The sequence below is a fragment of the Fundulus heteroclitus genome, chromosome 15 (assembly GCF_011125445.2).
Source record: "Fundulus heteroclitus isolate FHET01 chromosome 15, MU-UCD_Fhet_4.1, whole genome shotgun sequence".
In the NCBI taxonomy this organism is placed as follows: Eukaryota; Metazoa; Chordata; class Actinopteri; order Cyprinodontiformes; family Fundulidae; genus Fundulus; species Fundulus heteroclitus.
The window spans coordinates 26,304,826-26,315,417 of NC_046375.1; positions in this window are offsets into that span (position 1 = coordinate 26,304,826).

A 10,592-nucleotide genomic window follows, 5' to 3' on the forward strand; every position below is an offset into this window, starting at 1 on the left:
TCCTGCAATTGCAAGTACGGTATTTCCCCTACAGACCACCAGGGCGGCCGAGAAAACCTTTGTTCGACCTAAAATGACTCATTTAATCATCCAAAACGGTATGGAACACATTAATTAACTGAAAAATGTTGCATAGTATGCCTTTTTTATTTATTTTTTTATTTTTTTTTCTGTCCGCCTCTCTGCCTGTTCGGACGCTTTTTTCTCTGCTCCCTGCTTGCTTGCATTTTCCTGCCTTTTACTTTTTATCTCCTTTTTATCTCTTAACCTAAACCACAGAACGTTGTATTTAGTTATTTTATTTATTTTCTTTTACATATTTTTTTATTTTGATTTTGAAAAGATGCCTTCCTTCACCACAATGGACTTTGACAAGCTTTTACAGAAGATAGCTGTTATGGAACTGAAAATCTGTCGACTCGAAGTGAATTATGATGTAAACGCCGCACATGGAAATGAAACAACCCTGCCAGTGATTCCGAATTGTGACCACCAGCCCAGCGACTCAGCGAACAAACAGTTCCCTGAGGAAAATGAGAATCCCTGGACCACTCTGGGTGCAAGACCAAAGGTTCAACGAACCCCACACCTAGACAAAGAAAACTGGCCGAGACTACAGAGAGATGTCCCAAGACAAGGGAAACAACAGCGGGCTGTTCTCAAAACAAATGATAGGAGTAAACCTGCTGGAAATGCTGGAATGCCGTTACTAAACAGATTCGCTCCGCTCCAAAATGTGACCCAGGAGGACAAAAATCAGAGGTATGTCAACAATTTTCGTTCTAAGACATCAGAGAAAAGACATGCCACAGGGCCAAGGACCCTGATATTATGCAATGGATCTGTAAGGGGGATTAAACATTTCTGTAACAAGAAAAACACAGAGGTGTTGATTTATAACGACAGGAACTGTCGTGGGTGTCCGATATAACAGACATCCTTCAAAGGGTCTTGAAAGAACACCTGACCCTGGAAAAACTCATAATACAAGCTGAAGCCCTGAAGGACGTCAATACGATAAGCAAATCAGAAGTATTGAAAGAGGATTACATTCGTCTGTTGAACTTAGTTGATGGCAAAAATGTCAAAGTGTTTCTCAGTGGCCCTCATGCGCCCGTTAATTGTGGAGATGAGATTTTTTCCAGTATTCTGATGCTAAACAAATGGCTGGAAAAAACATGCAAACAAACAGCTGTAACCTTCATAAACAACTTTAACATCTTTTGGGAGAGGAGACATCTGTTCAGCGACAATGGTTTCTCTCTAAATAGGTCAGGTGCAAAAGTCTGATTTCAAACATCTTTTATTCTGTGAACCATGCTCCATCAGGTTTGTTCCAAAACAAAGTACATCCAGTGCCAAAACAAATGATAAGCCCAGTACAGCCCGAACAAGCCAAGATAAAGATGGCCAGAAAGATGACACAGAAAGAGGCTTCGTCAGAGCTACAGGAGGATTCATCCCAGATCTCAGCAGGACAAAGAGAGGACCAAGAACCTCCATCGTCACGGACACCGGTCCAGACTGAACCCGCCTCCCCTTCTTCTCCACAAAGCCCAGAGGTTCCTTTTCTGGAATTTTCTCACAACATGAACAAAGTATTTTAGATTGGCCTACAGATGACATCCTCTCCACATAGCCATTCTGCTGTGAATAAACCAGGATTCTCCAAAGGCCTCAGAGCCTCAGATCCTCCTCCTCTATGTATCACAGAACAGTCTGGTACTGAGAAACTCCAAATCACTTCGCTGTGATACAGATTCGGCCCTGGCCGCACGTTTACCAGACATGACAGTTTCCAGAATCAGCTTGGGCCTTTTGCCGGAGATCATGGAATATCTGTGATAATACGTGGCAGAAATAAGAAAAACAAAAGGATAAATAGGAACAAATACTTAAAAGTCATAAACTGTCAGATGCAACATGTCACAGAGACATCATCAACCACCAAATCCCTTTTAATTAATGACTTCATTATTGACAATAATCTTGATGTAATGTTTTTAACAGAAACATGGCTGCATGAATTTAGTGAAGCAGCTATACTGATGGAGTCGACACCTCCAAACTACAATTTTCTTTGTGAGAGCAGACAGCAAAGGAAAGGTGGAGGAGTAGCAACATTGTTTAATGATTCACTAAAGTGTAAAAAGGTGTTTTTAGGAAAATTCGACTCTTTTGAACATTTGGCTCTCCAGGTAAAGGGCCCGGTATGAACTATGTTTCTGAATGTTTACAGGCCTCCTAAGTCCACATCAAACTTTTTTAAGGATTTTAGTGACCTCCTCTCTGTGATATGTGTTGATTATGACTGTTTAATTATTTTGGGAGACTTCAACTTTGACGTTGACAACCCTGAAGACAGAAGTGCAAAATAACTGTGTGACACACTTAGAAACTTTGGTTTAACTCAACATGTTAAAGATTTCTAACATCAATATAACTGATGTTGCCCTATCTGATCACTTTTCTGTTACCTTTGAAAGCATAATTACCAGTGACTCATTTAGCCAAAGGGACATCGTAAGAAAACGCACCTTTAAGGACAATGCCACGGAAACTTTTTTTCAAGCTTACTCTGCTACTTCAACCTTGGGCTGCAACTCAGTAGATGAGCTAGTAGATAACTTTCAGTCTAAAGTCTCAGACATCATTGACTGCATTGCTCCAGTTAAAGTGAAAGTTCTTTTTGGGAAGAAAAAATCTCCTTGGAGAAATGCTCCAGCAGTTAGCGGTGAAAAAAGGGAGTGTCGAAAAGCTGAACGCAGGTGGAGAAAGAGCAGACCCCAGGTTCACTATGACATCTATGAAGAGAGACTTTACAGATATAACTCACAACTGAAAAATGCAAGAGAATCTTTCTTCTCTGAGATCATTAAGAAAAATATTAATAATGCTCGTGTCTTATTTTCCACAGTCGACAGGTAAACAAATCCTCCTGTGTCCGTGGCTTCCGAACTCCACTCCACCAGGGCCTGCAATGAATTTGCTGACTTCTTTACTGAGAAAATCCTAAAAATTAGAGGATCACTTTGTACTTCCATATAAACACCAGAACCAATGCCGTATTCAGCTGGAACTACTTCTGACAAAATGTCCCAATTCACCCAAATAAACCACAAAACCTTAGAGCAGATCATTCAGCAGCTAAGTTCCTCCTCCTGCTGCCTTGATGTTCTACCCACAGCTTTCTTTAAAAAAAATGTACCTGTCATAGCGTCTGATTTGACTCAGATAATAAACACGTCCCTTCTGTCAGGTGTTTTCCCCCAGTCCCTAAAAACAGCAAATATCAAACCACTGCTGAAAAAGAACAATTTGGACAAACTTCTACTCTAGAACTATAGGCCCATCTCAAACCTCCCCTTTATCAGTAAGATTATTGAAAAAGCAGTGTTTCAACAATTAAACACCTTCTTAACAACGACCAGCCGATTTGACGTTTTCCGGTCTGGCTTCCGTGCTCACCACAGCACAAAGACCGCCCTTATCAAGGTGTTTAATGACATCCAAATAAACACAGACTGTGGAAGAACCACCGTGCTGGTTCTATTGGATCTCAGTGCAGCATTTGATACTGTCGATCACTCTATTCTGTTAAAGCGCCTGGAGAACTGGGTCGGTCTCTCTGGTACAAGTCTCCACTGGTTTAAATCCTACTTAAAGGACAGGGACTTTTTTGTATCAGTAGGTAACTTTACATCAAAGATGACAAAAATCACATGCGGGGTTCCCCAAGGGTCCATCCTGGGTCCCCTCCTATTCAATATCTACATGCTCCCTCTAGCTCAGATCATAAGAAGCTACCATAACTATGCAGACGACACACAGCTTTACATCACCATGTCAACAGGTGACTATGAACCAGTTCAGGCACTGAGTAAATGCCTAGAAGAAATCAATGCCTGGATGTGTCAAAACTTTCTTCAATTGAATAAAAACAAAACTGAAGTAATAATCTTTGGACCAATAGAGTAGATATCAAAAGTTAGCACACAGCTTCAGTCGCTTCAGCTAGGAACCACTGATCAGGCCTGAAACCTGGGTGTAGTGATGAACTCAGACCTGAACCTTCAAAAGCATCTAAAGACAATTACAAGGTCGGCTTTCTATTACATGAGGAACATTTCCAGGATTAAAGGACTAATGACTCAGAAGGATCTGGAAAAACTAATCCATGCCTTTATATTTAGGAGAATTGATTACTGTAATGGTGTTTTCACAGGTCTGCCTAAAAAGTGGATCAGACAGCTGTAGCTGATCCAGAATGCTGCTGCTCGCGTCCTCACTAAGACTAAGAAAGTAGAGCACATAACCCCAGTTCTAAAGTCCTTACACTGGCTCCCTTTATCTCAGAGAATAGAATTTAAAATAGTTCTCTTAGTCTATAAATCCCTGAATGGCTTGGCACCTAAATACATCACAGACTTGTTATCAGTGTATCAACCCTCCAGACCACTCAGGTCTTCTGGCTCCAGCCTACTCTGCATACCTAGAACCAGAACTAAACAAGGAGAAGCATCATTCAGTTCCTATGCTCCATTTATCTGAAAAAAAAACTTCCAGAAAACTGTAAAGTGCAGAAAGCATGAGTTTAAATCGAGATTAAAAACACATTTGTTTGAAATTGCCTTTGAATGTTGTAGTTAAACTCTTTTACTGGTTTTAATGTTCTTTTTTGTTTCTACATTCTATCCCTACTTGCTTTTATTCCTATATTTTAATCACGTAAAGCACTTTGCATTGTCTCTGTACTGAATTGTGCTATATAAATAAATTTGCCTTGCCTTGCCTTTAAAATGGCACTAAAATCAGTTTTGTGCCTTTGTTTAGAAAATTTTTAAGTCAAATTCTGCCAGCCACGATCGATCACCAGCAACGATGTTGAAAAGTTTATTCACCAGAAATTGCACATTACCAAATTAACAAATAGAAAAGATTCCTTGGCTCCTAAATTACTTTGTAACAAGGGCATCTACATTTTGTGGGACTATGAAAATGTGGATACATATACTGAATCATTTGGGGACTGTCCTGTGATTATCCCGTAATATTTCCAGTTTCTACTAATTTCTGCCGTTCTGTAATATTAGTATCTATAATAAAATGATGCAAGCCATTAACATTTGTCATAGATTCCTCAATTTTAGCTGCTTCATTTGAGGATGACTTCAAAACTGACTCATGACTAAATGCAGGGTTAACAAAATCTGTCAAATCAACCGCAATATCCTTTTGCCCACACCATTAAGGTACATTTTAACCTTAACTTTTAACTTTTTTAGTTTTGCTTACTCGTGTTGTCCCAGGCCTGCAAATGAGCAAAAGCTGATAGGGTTTTCTACTCTTTATTAATCAATTAGATTAATAAAGAGTAGAAATAAAACGCCCTGTTATTCTACCCAGCAACAGAGGGGGGACACACCTTCTGTCTAAGATATTTTCTTAACATTCCCTTCACAACAACATAAGTCAGAAGTTTACTCAATGGACCACCCTTCATTCCTACAACCTGATTACCATGGTGACACAAGTACTAACCTTATCCATGATAACTATACCGTTATAACCATAGAACAGGAGAGTACTTCAAACATCGCATGTGAATCATCTGATCTTGAAGTCACATTTGGCCCATGTGTCAGTGAGCATGAAGGAGATGAAGATGACACTGAACCATATAATTCTGATGTGTCGCTCCAACAGTCACCCTCCACTTCTAATGTTTCCAGTGATGTGGTGCTACAGTTCTACCCCCCAATGTCAACAGGTGTAAAGATAATAACCTTACACCAGGGATGGGCAACTTCCATGATAAAGAGGGCCACATTTTTTTCAGCACGACCATTGGAGGGCCACATGACCACGCACTTCAAATAATTGGATATGAAAGACGCTACAAATTATTCTCAATAACAACAAATTTTAGATGAATTTATATCTGTATGTTTACTGCACCAACATATAACTATTTTCTGCATATAAATGCATTTTAATATGTCCCTAAGCAAAAGACAAACTGCTTGCTTTAAAAAAAATTGCAAAAAAGGAATTTAAACTCCATATTAATAAATTCAGGAGCATGGGTCATTTCAAATTTACAAGGAAAGAGGCATAAAACGGAACAGAACTTAACTCAAACAATAATGTGTCTATCCAGAAACTGTGTGGGCTTTCTTACAATACTGAATGCTCTATAATTGTATTTCTGTTACTTTTTGATTATGCACATCTGTTAGCTTTTTATTCTGAAAAATCTAATGTCCCATGCTCCTGAATGCACCATAGCTTTCTGACGCTCACGAATGCATCACACTGGTCTGTGAACGCGGTGCTGCACGTTTGATTTTCTGCTTAAGACAAAGCTTTGCAGTTTCAAAACTCATGTCGGCTCTCACGGTTTATGTTGTGTGTGAATGACAAGAGACCAAAAAAAAAATCCCCATGTCCATACTTCTTCCCATTTTGTCTGAAAAATGTGACTTTTTCGTCAAGTTTTCCCTTTATTCCACTGCTTTCTTCCTCGCTGTTGCAAAGCGGCCCATGCCCGCTATTGTTTGGGTACGGCCCCCTATCGGTCAAAAGTATAATTACAAGTTTTTTTTTTTTAGTTTTTTTTTTTATCATTATTAAATTATTATTGATCTATTCGCGGGCCGCACTGAATGATAACGAGGGACGTGTGCGGCCCCCGGGCCGCCAGTTGCCCATCCCTGCCTTACACCATGGCAACTGTCTGAATGAAATGATCACTGCATTCTCAGATCCAGCTGTGTTGACACAAAACCTGATTATAGATCGACTACTTCCTGACAATACAAAGGAAAATGGTTGTGGTTCGGGTGTTTTGAAAGATGTTTTTAGCTCATTCTGGTAAGAATTTTATGACCGATGCACTTTACGAACAACAGTGAAAGTCCCTTTCATTAGGCATGACTTCACCTGCGACATCTGGATGCCATTAGCCATTGGCAGAATTCTGCTTAAAGGTTATGAAACATGTAAGTACCTCCCCATCAAGCTAGCGCTCCCTGTTTTGGAGCAGATCTTGTTTGGAGCTGTGCAGAGTGAGCTTCTTGAAACCTTGTTGCAGTTTGTCAGTTGCCAAGACAAGGAAATTCTTCTAAAGGCTCTCAAGGATTTTTCCTCTGTTGATAAAGATGATTTATTGGAAGTCCTTGACAACTATGAATGTCGAAGAAGAGTTGCTGCTGAAAAACTTAGAGAGGTCCTGATGGAGTTTGCACACAAAGAGCTTGTGCAAAAACCCATGTATGTTATAGATTGCTGGAGAGAGATTTTTCCGTCAAATCTTATCCTTAAGCATGATGAGCTTATACAGATGTATAAGAGATACCTCAGAGAATTGGATGAAGAGAAACTGCGGAAATTTCTAAGATTTACAACTGGAAGTGATGTGATGACCTGTGGCCAAATTGAGATTCTGTTCACAAATATGTCAAGATTCTCTCGAAGGCTTATAGCCCACACATAGTAATAGTAGTAGTAATATCTTTATTGTCATTGAAACATACATTACAACGAAATTTGTTCTCTGCTTTTAACCCATCACCCTTGGGGAGCAGTGGGCTGCCATGTGCGGCGCCCGGGGAGCAATCAGGGGTTAGGGGTCTTGCTCAGGGACCCAGAGTGCAGGCGCTGGGGATCGAACCGGGTACTTGCATCCTTCTCTGAGAGCAAGCGCACTGCTCTAACCACTAGGCCACCACTCCCCTTCATGTGAAAGGGTGTTAGAGCTAGCTGATAGCTATGATAGCTTTCCAGAGTTCAGGTCTGAATTCAATGCAATGTTGGACTGCAACATCTGAATTATGGACATTGTGCAGCTCAACATACTCAACAAAGGCTACTAAAAAGAGGTGGGTTTGATGATTGCTTAATAGCAAGACATTACACCACTTGTTTATTTACATTTTATAAACAAATTTGTGTATTAACATTTATATGTACCCATTTTTTGTGATAGAGAACCTTTCCTTTGAGCCAAGGCAAAGAATTTCAATATTGTTCAAGTTACAATAAATATTTACATAATTACTTGAAATTCCTCAATGGCTACAGATTCATGTTTTTCTTATAGTTATACATCCCTTTCTGTTTAGCTAAAATAAGCAGTGTGGTTTATACATGGAGGTTTAGGCCATGTAAAGAGGGCTCCAGTTGTGGAGGATTTATGATTTTGGTGTGTACACCCTATTTGATGTTTAATTTGTATGCATTTTAAAAATGTTTAAAAACTTTACTTAGAAGTTCAAATGAACTGTTTTGTATATTTAGATTTTTTTTGCTCGTATGCTCTGCTGAGTAGCACAAGTGCACCTTTATTTTCTTAGCACAATTGTTTAAAAAAGTACTTCATATTTTGTTAAAAGGGAATATGCAAGTTGTCATTCATATTCAATAAATGCTTGATTACACTCACAAACTATATAGTCTGTCAGTAAATTATTTTCAAAAGTAACAAAAAAATAGCAAATTCTAGAAAGGACACCTTTAGTTGAGAATCAGAAATCTGATTAAACTTCTAAATAAATATTTCTTGAATATACAGATATAGTGTCAATGTGAATTATCTGGTGTTTTCCTTTTTTTTCCAAAAGCTCCAACAACCTGAAGCTTCATGTAATGTCAAACAAACTTGTCATGATTTAGATAATGTTTTTGCTATGGACTTTTCTATCCTATCAGCTCAGTTGCCATCAATTAGCCCACATCAACTCCACCTGCTGCCAGTAATTACTGTCAGCCATGCTCACCTGTTCACCTGCCTACATTTACATGCCTCAGCCAAATCATCCATGCCAGAATCTCTCTTCTCTTGTTTGATGAGCTTCAACTCTACCAAAACTCTACCAAAAAGCTTTTTTGTTACATGATAAATACGATAAATATGGAAAATTAAATAAACATATAGAGAATAGTGAAAATAATTCTAACAGTAGTTTATTGGAGTACAGTGTTATAGTGCAGTTCGTATATCACATAACACAGACACCATTGCAACCAGCACACCCAACCTAAAAGACAAAATTACTGTAACTTAATCTAGATAAACCATGTCACTCCATCTGTCTTCTTCCGCTTATCCGGGGTCGGGTCGCAGGGGTAGCAGCTTCAGTAGGGAGGCCCAGACGTCCCTCTCCCCAGCCACTTGGGCCAGCTCCTCCGAAGGAATCCCAAGGCGTTCCCAGGCCAGCCGGGAGACATAGTCCGTCCAGCGTGTCTTGGGTCTTCCCCTGGGCCTCCTCCCGGTGGGACGTGCCCGGAACACCTCACCAGGGAGGCGTCCAGGAGGCATCCTGACCAGATGCCCGAGCCACCTCAACTGGCTCCTCTCGACGTGGATGACTGAGCTCCTTACCCTATCTCTAAGGGAGAGCCCAGACACACTGCGGAGAAAACTCATTTCAGCCGCTTGTATCCGGGATCTCGTTCTTTCGGTCACGACCCAAAGCTCGTGACCATAGGTGAGGGTAGGAACGTAGATCGACCGGTAAATCGAGAGCTTCGCCTTTTGGCTCAGCTCTCTCTTCACCACAACGGATCGGTACAGCGCCCGCTTCACAGCAGACGCTGCACCAATCCGCCTGTCAATCTCCCGCTCCATCTTCCCCTCATTCGTGAACAAGACCCCAAGATACTTGAACTCCTCCACTAGGGGCAGCACATCCTCCCCAACCCGGAGAAGGCACTCTACCCTTTTCCGGTTCAAGACCATGGTCTCGGATTTGGAGGCACTGATTTTCATCCCGGCCGCTTCGCACTCGGCTGCGAACCGCTCCAGTGAGAGCTGTAGATCACGCCCTGATAAAGCCAATAGGACCACGTCATCCGCGAACAGCAGAGACGCAATCCTAAGGCCACCAAAGCGGATCCCCTCAACACCTTGGCTGCGCCTATAAATTCTGTCCATAAACGTTATGAACAGATTCGGAGACAAAGGGCAACCTTGGCGGAGTCCAACTCTCACTGGAAACGAGTCCGACTTACTGCCGGCAATGCGGACCAGACTCTGACACCGGTCGTACAGAGACCTGACAGCCCTTATTAAAGGGTCCGGGAGTATGGAGTCCCAGAGTACCCCCCAAAGGATCCCTCGGGGGACATGGTCAAATGCCTTCTCCAGATCCACAAAGCACATGTAGACTGGTTGGGCAAACTCCCATGCCCCCTCCAGAATCCTGCTGATGGTACAGAGCTGGTCCAGTGTTCCACGGCCAGGACGAAAACCACACTGCTCTTCCTGAATCCGAGATTCAACTATCCGACGGACCCTCCTTTCCAGAACACCTAAATAGACCTTACCAGGGAGGCTTAAGAGTGTGATTCCTCTGTAGTTGGAACACACCCTCCGGTCCCCCTTTTTGAATAGGGGGACCACCACCCCAGTCTGCCAATCCAGGGGAACTGCCCCCGATGTCCACGCAATGCTGCAGAGCCGCGTTAACCAACACAGCCCCACAACATCCAGAGCCTTAAGGTACTCAGGGCGAATCTCATCCACCCCCGGGGCCTTGCCACCGAGGAGCTTTTTAACAACCTCGGCAACCTCAGCACCAGAGATGGGAGAA